General features: G+C 40.1%; 1 pseudogene across 1 annotated transcript; it reads right to left on the reverse strand.

The window, feature by feature from the left end:
• Positions 1–2,094: 2,094 nt before the first annotated feature.
• Positions 2,095–11,414, reverse strand: LOC311058296 (phosphatidylinositol 4-kinase type 2-alpha-like; annotated as a pseudogene). The gene is made up of 9 exons (XR_014602914.1): positions 11,070–11,414; positions 8,246–8,446; positions 6,764–6,895; positions 5,342–5,499; positions 4,095–4,143; positions 3,589–3,688; positions 3,237–3,370; positions 2,375–2,434; positions 2,095–2,256 (listed from the first exon to the last, which is right to left on the reverse strand). The product of XR_014602914.1 is annotated as a phosphatidylinositol 4-kinase type 2-alpha-like (transcript).
• Between the last annotated feature and the right edge of the window lie 515 nt (positions 11,415–11,929).

Genomic DNA, 11,929 nt, shown 5'->3' on the forward strand with positions numbered 1-11,929 from the left:
CTAACTCAGTGGGGGTCAAGCTGATCTAGGGTCCGTTTTTGAACGATGACACATGGACAAAACACAGATATCAACATTATTTTTACTGTACCATAATGACCCTAATAAGCGTATTTACTCTATTTGTATTTCGACTCCACAATTTATTTAAATAAATTGCATCTAAGAACGTCTAAGAATATAATGTATTTGCAGTCAGATATCAATATATCACATCATGTCTTGGAATGTAGACTTACACCATTCTCTGATAGGTCCAATACCCACCAGGATGATTTAGTAGAGCTTTCACTTTTTAACAAAAATAAATAAATAGATACAATGTTTAATTTAACTGAAAAATATCACTTAAGTGTATATTTTTTGGTTAAAATAAAAGGTTTTTGTTCTAAAGAGTTGAGACCCTTTTCATGGCATCCATTGACATTAAATAGCAGTAATGTAATGTTACAGTAAGGCTGTGTAGTGTAGGCTACTGTACAGATTCCACAGAGAGAAACATGCACATTAGCAGCATTCACAATTTTTATCTGTGGAATCGAGTCAAACTAAATGAAATGCATCAACTACTCCTACAATTCCAAGTGCTTGTCAGGGCAGGGGGTCCCCAGTTTAAATATGGTTATTTTGGGGGGGTCCCCAGTTTAAATATGATTATTTTGAGGGGGTCCCCACTTTAAATATGATTATTTTGGGGGGGTCGCGGCCTGAGGGTTGAGAACCACTGGACTAGAGCCCCCTGCCGCAGCGTGTACCGTGTCACACATGTTCGATTCCAATAAAGGCTTTTAACCTTTGTTACATCAGAAACGTTTTTTGTTCTTTGCATTCTACTGCTGTTATCTTCTGTCTGAAAATAATACACCTTCTTTTCTTCTTCTTTTTTTACAACACATTATTATTATTACATTATTTATTTGACTTTACTTTATCACACTACGCTTTCAAAACAATATAGTACAGCTTGTAAAACAGCAGTAAAAAATAATTTAAGAAAAAGTCAAACAAAACTTGAACATTAACAGAATTGTAATGTGATGAAACAGGCATTCAGTAGAATTGACTTTAATTTACGGTTAAATTCATGGTCTTGGTTAATTGCATAGACATTATGCAATTAAAAGACGAGGCAAAGTACATGTTACTTTTACTTGTTGGTCCCCTGATAGATGAACTAGTTAAATCCACATCAAGCACAGCAACTGTTAACTATATTGGTCAGTAGGGGGCGGCAGAGGGGAGCGCATCAGCATTCAGCACTAATGAAGACTAATGACTATTGTCCTTATATGGGATGCATTTGTGCAACATAGTTGCATAAAACATGCATTGCCGGCAGCCTTTATGTGTGGTAACAGTTAGACTGAACTCATTCATGTTTTCCTCATCCAATGACAGGCATACTTTTCCTGTCTATTCAATTTCCAACAACAAATCTGCAAGCATGCTTATAGCTTATAGCACGCTTATAAAGACTTTTAATCTTCCAAGAAGCTGCATTTGTAACTCTCCAGATCACATCCTGTAATAAGGAACGGTAGAAGTCAGAGGTAGGACAATTGGAATGATGGTGGATACCAATTCCTCTGTCAGTAATTGTATTTTATACTGACAGAAGATTATAAAGTGCTCTCTTAAAGCTCACAATTTGAGCTTGTAGATCTGCTATTTTCAAAAGAGTTTTATAAATGTTATACATTTGAAAACTTGTGAAACGGAATATTCTGCGTAATGAGTACTTTCTACTTTTGGTACATTTGGTACTTTTGGTACATTTTGGTACATTTTGATACCAATACTTTTGTACTTTTACTCAAGTGACTTTTGAATTCCAGACTTTTACCTGTAACAGAGTATTTCTGCATTGCAGTATTGATACTTTTACTTAAGTAAAAAAGTGTGAGTACTTTTCCCACCACTGGTAAATAACACTTCTCTTTTTCAGCCACTAAAAAGCAGACCTTGTCATTAAGGGACACCATCTTGCCACATGGTATAAATTAGGCTCAATAATCTGTGAGGACAATGAGGCCGTGCCTGTCTTTGAGCTCCAAGGATGGCATGCATCCTGAGGGCCTTGTCTCTGTTGTCTTGCTACCACCAGGTGAAGAAGGGTTTCCTGCTCTGGAAGCTCTGTGTGTAGGAGCCGTTGGGGGTCCTCTGAGGGGCCCTGGCTGTCTCCACGACAACTGGGGCCATCTGAACCAGCTGGAGGGGCGTCTTGGACTCTTTCAGGGCCTGACACAGGTTTAGGATCTGTTATAGAATCATAAAGCAGATCAGTGCAATTACATACTTGAGTTTGATACAGCGTATAGCTGTACTGTAACTGCCCAGCCACCCCCCCCCCCCAAACCCAGTGCTACACACTCACCTGTCCTCTCATAACTGCTATCTGCTTCTGAAATTGTCCACGGTCGAAGCCTGGGTCTTTCTGTAACACACCAACCACTTTTTACACAAAAAAATATTTCTAAACATAATCTTAATTACACTGAAAGAAATGACACTGCAAATACTGTAACCTAATAAGATTAAAGTCCTAGTACCAATTTATTCCTTGATAATGATCCTTGGGTATTAAGTTTCTTAATCATCTGCAGTGTAATTTAATTCTCTCTTTTTTCAGCATTTGTTTATCATAATGTCTTTCTCTTAAATGTCTTAATGCTCAGTGTCTTAATGTCTTAATGCTCAGTGTCTTAATGTGTTAATGCTCAGTGTCTTAATGTCTTAATGCTTAATGTTTGGTGTAAAGCACTTTGAATTGCATTGTTGTTTAAATGTACAATTGCCTTGCCTTGCTATTAGTATATTATCTCTGAAGGAGACACTTGTCTTTCCACGATGTTTGTAACCTATTTTTTTCACCCAGTGTCAATTGTTGTAATCCTGGACGCTACTCTCCCTCTGCCAGCCTGGGGAAAGCCCCAAACTGAGCTCATGTTTCCTTCAACGCATGAGGAGTGAGCAGGCCAATTGTTATCACCTGACAGGGGGGAGTTTCCCCGGTACGTAGCGCGTGGAAGGAACACGTTATTCCAACCAGTTCCTTTCCCCTCCACCAGGCGCCCCGGGTGACCAGGGGGAGGCAGTATAGAGACCAGGATTACATTTATATCCTCATGCATGTAAACTGGCACAATGCTTCACTTTTATGTCATTTATGAAACACAAAGCATCGTAGGGAGACAAAGAATGGCATCTTGTTGATGACATAAAATCATATAACGAACCTTAAAGAGCTCATAGAGGTCTTCCTCCAGGTCTTTGATCAGGTTGGGGTCATTGAGTTTAGGCAGAACCAGATCTTTGATCTCCTGTGAGAAAAGAACCTTTGCTTGAGGCAGCCATGCCCAGTAGAACGGGTCTACAGGAAACCAGAGGGAAAAGACAACATGGAGTACAGTTAGTCAAATGAAACAAATCACACTTTTACTTCAGCTCTTTCAACATGTCATTATAGGCAAAGTTTTTTTTAAAACATATTTATATTTGTATAGCATTTATATATCACATTTTGCAACCAGTGCCTGCGTAGTAGAATGATGTGTAAAGTGTTCTGTGTTCCTACTAGGGATGACTCACAGGCTCTCCAGGAGTCTGGGTGTTTGAGGGGAAAGGCCAGACCGTTGTCTATGGCTGCCAGCTTAATAATAGGATTCTTCACCATCACCCAGTCTGTATCCTACACACACACACACACACACACACACACACACACACACACACACACACACACACACACACACACACACACACACACACACACACACACACACACACACACACACACACACACACACACACACACACACACACACACACACACACACACACACACACACACACACGATGATGGCATTGGACATATGGAATGTTTTTTAATATTGTAATGCATGGACAGTGGACACTTCTTGTCTGTATTGTGTTTGTATATTTGTGTTTTCTGTGTGGACACACATTGTGTGGTTTTATGTGCCTAATCAACTGTAAAGTTGTTTTGCCAATAAATGACTGAATCTTGCAGTTTGAGCAGCCTTAAGCACTAAGCACTAGTAGTGAGTAGTCAGGTCTGACTGGTGTTTACTCACCCGAGTGTCCATTGGATAGTCATATTTTAGTAGCCAGTTGTCATTCCCTCTGTCTGTGAACAGAAGACAAGATAATGAGAACATTTCTTATTACCATTTAAAAACACCGACATCTTTCTCTTTCTTTTTCCTTTATTTATTCACAGAAGCCCACTGAGCAAGTTCTCTGATAACAGCATATAAAACACATACATAATGAAGAACAATAACTAACATATGAATCACATTACAATGTCTCATATGCAAATAATTATAGTGTTAGCTACATGAAACAGGTGCAGTCACTATGTAGTGTGTCCTCTAGAAGCACCCTGAATGTCTCTATGTAGTGTGTCCTCTAGAAGCACCCTGAATGTCTCTATGTAGTGTGTCCTCAGCACCCTAAATGTCTCTATTGAGATCATAGTGTGTCCTCAGCACCCTACATGTCTCTATTGAGATCATAGTGTGTCCTCAAGAAGCACCCTGAAGACATTATTACAGATTGAATCATGTGTTCTTCATGATATAAACTAGGACCACCACACTAACCTGTGTTCTTCATGATATAATCTAGGACCACCACACTAACCTGTGTTCCTAATGATGTAATCTAGGACCACCACACTAACCTGTGTTCCTAATGATGTAATCTAGGACCACCACACTAACCTGTGTTCCTAATGATGTAATCTAGGACCACCACACTAACCTGTGTTCCTAATGATATAATCTAGGACCACCACACTAACCTGTGTTCCTAATGATATAATCTAGGACCACCACACTAACCTGTGTTCCTAATGATATAATCTAGGACCACCACACTAACCTGTGTTCCTAATGATATAATCTAGGACCACCACACTAACCTGTGTTCCTAATGATGTAATCTAGGACCACCACACTAACCTGTGTTCCTAATGATATAATCTAGGACCACCACACTAACCTGTGTTCCTAATGATGTAATCTAGGACCACCACACTAACCTGTGTTCCTAATGATATAGTCTAGGACCACCACACTAACCTGTGTTCCTAATGATATAATCTAGGACCACCACACTAACCTGTGTTCCTAATGATGTAATCTAGGACCACCACACTAACCTGTGTTCCTAATGATATAATCTAGGACCACCACACTAACCTGTGTTCCTAATGATATAATCTAGGACCACCACACTAACCTGTGTTCCTAATGATGTAATCTAGGACCACCACACTAACCTGTGTTCCTAATGATATAATCTAGGACCACCACACTAACCTGTGTTCCTAATGATATAATCTAGGACCACCAGTCTTTCAAACTGCAGCTGTAACTGTCGACTGGTGTTCTGAGGAAGAGGTTCCACTTCAAACCGTCTCAGCCAATCCTCTGCATCTTTGTATCCTTCAACAAACATCTGAAATGAGCCCACCTGAGAGCAGAGAAAAGTACAGTTTGGATTATAGTAGAGTCGTAGACACTACACTACATCATAGATATATATAAAGGCTAGATGACTCACCCGCGCTGCTGGCCAATGGAGTACGACGTCGCCACATGGCGGCCATCTTGGGACGGTCATTCATAACATTATGTCTATGGTGCATATACTTTGAAATAACCATAGCGTGCTCAATTTTCATCCGATTTAACGGTTTGGTGTTTTGTAAACACCAATGATGTAGTTATGATATTATTGTATTAAAAAAAAAAACATGATTATAATTATAAGTATGCAGTATCATAACTACATCTTTGGTGTTTACAAAACACCAAACCGTTTGAAAATCGGATGAAAATTGAGCAGGCTATGGTTATTTCAAAGTATATTCACCATAGACATAATGTTATGAGTGACCGTCGCAAGATGGCCGCGGTTGAGCTACGCTTGCGCCGCCCCCTTGAGCCATCTAGCCTTTATATATATCTATGCACTACATGACCAGTGTTGCCATGTCGGCTTCTTATAAGCGACTTTGGGCTTGTTTTTCTGTAAAGTTGCTTGTACAAATTGGTAGTTGCGGGTTGAGTTTTTTTGGGCTTGTTTCTAACATGTACTTGCTTATTTATTAGGCTTGCTTCCAAATGTTTTAATTATTATTTTTAAACCAGTGGTTCTCAAATATTTTCATAAATGTTTTGTGCCAGGAAGCATTTGTTGTTTGTTGTTTGTTGTTAGAATGTTTCAAACATATTCCAAATATTCCATATTTTATTTCAAGAGTTTTAGAAAATAGCAGATCTACAAGGTCTCAACATGTCGCTTGTAGATCGTCAATTTTCAAATAGCAGATGCATATAAAAAAGTGCTCATGTGGCCTAAGTTGCTTCTTTTGGGCTTGTTTTCCTAGACCTGGCTGCTTATTTCGCTCACAAAATATGGCAACACTGTATATGATATACATTAGGCCACAGGCCCTCATATGATATGATTTTTAGATCTGGGACCACAATCGACACTGTAAAACCCTCAGTGTTTATGTAATTCACCCGTAAGGGTCCATTCGGTTCCATTTGTACACTCCCTTGAGTTACAGATCTGTAAGGGTCCATTTGGTTCCTAAATATCAATCAGTTAGCTGGGAGTGGGGACCCCCTGGAACCCATTGAAGGACCCCTGGGGACCCCATGTTGAGAGCCACTGTGCAATAGGAACAAAAGAGATCATTTAAGGAGCTGTATTCATTCAGTCTTACTTTAGGAGGAAGGCCTATCCTGTGAAAGCACTGTCCCACTTTGGGCACTTTCTCCATGGCCAGCCTCTTCCCCCGAGCCTTCACCCTGTCTATGGCGTTATAGTTGAATGTTTTACTGGTCAGGTACACCACCTGGAGAGAGGGAGAGAGAATAGAAGAAAGGGCATTTAATGCATGGAACATAAAAAGAGATTGTATCATGATCAGTGTTAAAACAGACTAAAACTATGACGAAAAATGTTCGTTGACCTTTTTCACTGACAAGAACTAAATAAAAACTAAATAAAAACTAAGCTGATGACAAAAACTAAGACTAAACACTAAATAAAAACTAGACAAAAATGTTGAGGGACTAGTGGAGAAGAGATCCAGTAGAACTAAAAGACAAGTCATTTTATGTTTGTTTGCTTGTGTTGCGCTCTGAAAGTAGCAGATCTACAAGCTCACAGCGACGCGTTGTGGGCTTGTAGATCTGCTATTTTCAGCATGCAACCAAGTGTAAAATCAGCCATTACGACGCCATCAAGGCACTGACAACATACATTTTAGTTGACTAAATCTACAGTTGATTTAGTCAACTAAAATGTAGTCGACTAAAATGTAGTCGACTAAAATGTAAATCTAGACTAAAACGAAAACTTTTCAGATGACTAAAATATGACTAAAACTAAATTAAAAATTGTTGTCAAAATGAACACTGGTACATACATAGTACATGTGGGCCTCTCTACCTTGGTGTTGGGGACTATGTTGAGGTCTAGTTTCTGGTACATACATAGTACATGTGGGTCTCTCTACCTTGGTGTTGGGGACTATGTTGAGGTCTAGTTTCTGGTATATACATAGTACATGTGGGCCTCTCTACCTTGGTGTTGGGGACTATGTTGAGGTCTAGTTTCTGGTATATACATAGTACATGTGGGCCTCTCTACCTTGGTGTTGGGGACTATGTTGAGGTCTAGTTTCTGGTATATACATAGTACATGTGGGCCTCTCTACCTTGGTGTTGGGGACTATGTTGAGGTCTAGTTTCTACCTTGGTGTTGGGGACTATGTTGAGGTCTAGTTTCTACCTTGGTGTTGGGGACTATGTTGAGGTCTAGTTTCTGGTATATACATAGTACATGTGGGCCTCTCTACCTTGGTGTTGGGGACTATGTTGAGGTCTAGTTTCTGGTATATACATAGTACATGTGGGCCTCTCTACCTTGGTGTTGGGGACTATGTTGAGGTCTAGTTTCTGGTACATACATAGTACATGTGGGTCTCTCTACCTTGGTGTTGGGGACTATGTTGAGGTCTAGTTTCTGGTATATACATAGTACATGTGGGCCTCTCTACCTTGGTGTTGGGGACTATGTTGAGGTCTAGTTTCTACCTTGGTGTTGGGGACTATGTTGAGGTCTAGTTTCTACCTTGGTGTTGGGGACTATGTTGAGGTCTAGTTTCTGGTACATACATAGTACATGTGGGCCTCTCTACCTTGGTGTTGGGGACTATGTTGAGGTCTAGTTTCTGGTCCACCAGGCTGGCTCCAGCCTCTGACAGATAGCCCTGGTTGAGGACCAGACAGTCGCGGCCGAAGCTGCATGGACAGCACACTTTCTGCAGCCATTTGGTCCACTTAGGGTTGAGCTGACCATAGGGCTCCTCGTTCTTAGGTTTGAACACACCGATTATCTTCTGCAAGCAGAAACACAGAGATAGATAACAGTCATTATAATGATAATACGCCGTGGCTTGTTTTCACCAAGCGATGGAACATAAATTCATGGAGTATAAAGTAAGCTTTAGCCTGTTATCTCACTTAGAGGTCAAGACCACTTTGGTAGAGGTTTGGGTTGTGTAGTTACCTTGCCATGATGGAACTCCAAATCTGGACAAGAAATCAAAAATAATTGCTCCATTGATTAGACATTGATCATTCAAAATATGCTCCTCATTGACTTACATTGTACGGTGAAACAGCTCTCAAAGTCACTCTTTTAGCACATAAATGAACACAAAGTTTATTCAGACAATATAGAACATCACCAAACCCACTACTGTTTGTTTTTTATATGAAAATGTCAACTTCCTGTTGATTTTACTATTTTAAGATCCGGATCCGTGGATCCAGTCTGGGTTTTCAACCTAATAAAAATAGTAAAATCAACAGGAAGTTAACATTTTTATTAAAGAAACAAACAGTACTGGGTTTGGTGATGTTCTATATTGTCTGAATCTACTTTGTTTACGTTCGTTTACATGCTAAAAGAGAGTACAATGTAAGTCAATGAGGAGCATATTTTGTTTTATCAATGTATAATCAATGGAGCAATTAGTTTTGTTTTCTTGTCCAGCTTTGGAGTTCCATCATGACAAGGTAACTACACGACCCAAACCTCTACCAAAGTGGTCTTGTCCTTTAAAGCTGCAATCCAGAACGTATTTAGAGAATAAAACATTATTTGAACCAATCTGTATGGTATAGGTATGTATGTTACAATATAACTACGGTAATACATCTCTCCCTCCTCTTCCAATGAGAAATGTTGACCCTGGTGTTGGGTAGGACTGCTTGACAAGTAGTACTGCATGTGTTAATCAAACTAATTGACTTAATCAATTAATTAATTAATTATAATTCATCAATAGCATTGTGAGCTTATATATCTGCTATTTTCACAATATTTATCTGTGGAACGGAGTCAAACAAAATGGGGGGTCCTCAGTTCAAATATGATTATCTTGGGGGGTCCCCAGTTCAAATATGATTATTTTGGGGGGTCACAGCCTGAAAAGGTTGAGAAGCACTTAACTGTCCTAGGTGAGCGAGGGCATTAAGGGTGTCACCCAGGCTGTGACTAATCACATTCTCCACTCTCTGCCATCAAAAGAGACAATTCATGAGCAAAAGGCAGAGGCTGGCTGTAACTAACAAAGTGGAATTGGAATGGTTTCGCAACTCATTTATGTCAATCAGATTATGTTAAGTTCCCTCACATGATGTGTAGTAAGTATCAGGGGACTGGGGCCGCTATTGTACCGTACTGCCTGGTAACAACATTAAATATTATGTCTTTAACGCATTAAGACTGGGAACGCATCTGTGTCATTTCAGACAAGCTTGTACATCTACTATTTCTTTGAAAAATCATGGAAGATTTGTGCAAATCTTTGAATATATTCAGTTTTTTAAAGCGAACATTTTTCATGAGAGGAACATGTACCATCGTTGGCTTGTTGAGCAGCGAGACAAAAAGATATGTAGAGAAAGTTTCAGGAAACCATTCAATGAGCTGAAACACTTCCTATTCAACATCAAACACACATGGAGCTAATCTCCATGCAGCGGCAAACACACATGACTCTGTGATGTTTAAACAATAAATTGATTTTAACCAGTTAAGAGAAACTATCTCAACAGGTCTGTGGGAGATCTCACAGATATGTGAGCAATGCTCACAATGTCTGCATGTGCCCCTCTCTCTCTCTCTCTCTCTCTCTCTCTCTCTCTCTCTCTCTCTCTCTCTCTCTCTCTCTCTCTCTCTCTCTCTCTCTCTCTCTCTCTCTCTCTCTCTCTCTCTCTCTCTCTCTCTCTCTCTCTCTCTCTTCCCCCCCCCCCCCCCCCCTGGCCTTTATCTCACCCTGTGACACATCAGAAGGTGATACCGTTAACATTATGATTACCACGTTCATAAACAAATAAATACTGTAGGAATCAATCAATTTAATTCAACTCAAATAATTCAAACCAAGTAAAGCCGCTCTCCTGCAGTCCTATGACAACCAGACCAGTGATTCTCAATACTTTTCATTTCAAGGACCCCCCAGTTTGATATACATTAGGGTTAGGCCATGGACCCCCATTACACTGGAAAATATTATAACATATAATGTTTATGTAACTCTGAGTCAATATTTCATACAGGTGTCCAAAACACATTTGCCAACTGTGTATGACATTAGCATAATGAAAGTTAATTATGATAATGTCATAATGAAGGTTAATTATGACAATGTCATAATTAATGTTAATTATGATAATGTCATAATGAAGGTGACTGACTTTAGCAACACTAGTAGTAATGTGCTGCCCATATTGTAGGCAGGTGATCCTGATTGTAAAAACGCATCTCTAATATGAAAACAATGCATTTATTCCATCACACTGCATTGAGTCAGGCAGTCAGTCATGACATCAACAGAATGTTAAGTAAAAACATGTGAGAAGTTCATTCATCACTCACTGTGTTTCAGTATAATGTCACCAGCATGTCATAGTGAATAATCTAATCTAAATCCCTCAGACTAACAGTCTCACCCCCTGAGAGTCTTTGACAAAGTAGCTCCCACTGGATCCCTGGTAGATCCTCTCTGGGTAGATCCCCTCCTCACTGGCCTGTTCTGCTCTCTGAACGATCTCCCCGAACTCTGGATCCCCGGGGAACCGGTTCCTGTGCCGATGATGGGGGGCCCGGACCCCCGGTAGGTTGTTGCCTCCTCTGCCCGGCCCCCGGTGCTCCAGAAGCGGCTGTCTCTCTCTCTCGCATCCTGACACGCGGACCCCTGATCCCGGTGTCACATGATTCATCTGATCACTCTGACAGTATTTACAATCCACTGAGTCCTGGAGCTGAGAGATGATCTGAGGGCGCGTCTCCTCCATTAGAACGTAACGCTGTGCTCCTGGTGATGGAGAGATGTAAACCTCCTCCTTTCTCCTCTCCTCTGATTCACATGTTCATGTTGTGATCTTCCGCATGTAGACCCCACCCACTCAGCTGCTATTGGCCGCACTGCCTCTGTAAATCCCACCCACTCAGCTGCTATTGGTCACTGGTCACACTGACTCAGTGAAGTGGACCTGTACTGTAGAATGAAAAATGTTCCAAACTTCTCCACAAATGTTGCAAAATCGGGTCACAGAATGGCCACAATATTGTTTATAATGCTTTATAAACTATTTTAAACATGTCTTTTTTTTGGGCTACAATTTCATACACTATTTGTGACATACAGGCTACTCACACTCAGTACTTTAGGATTTTTGAATGTTGTAATTTGCTTGTGTCTGTAAACTCAATGCAACATTTATTTGTTAAATCATTGCTAAACAATCTCACTAAAATATGTGATCTTTACTTCTGTTTCATTTGATCAGTGGCCCATGTTTGAATTGAA

This window comes from Gymnoscopelus microlampas (assembly GCF_963454915.1).
Source record: "Gymnoscopelus microlampas genome assembly, chromosome: 13".
Taxonomy (NCBI): domain Eukaryota; kingdom Metazoa; phylum Chordata; class Actinopteri; order Myctophiformes; family Myctophidae; genus Gymnoscopelus; species Gymnoscopelus microlampas.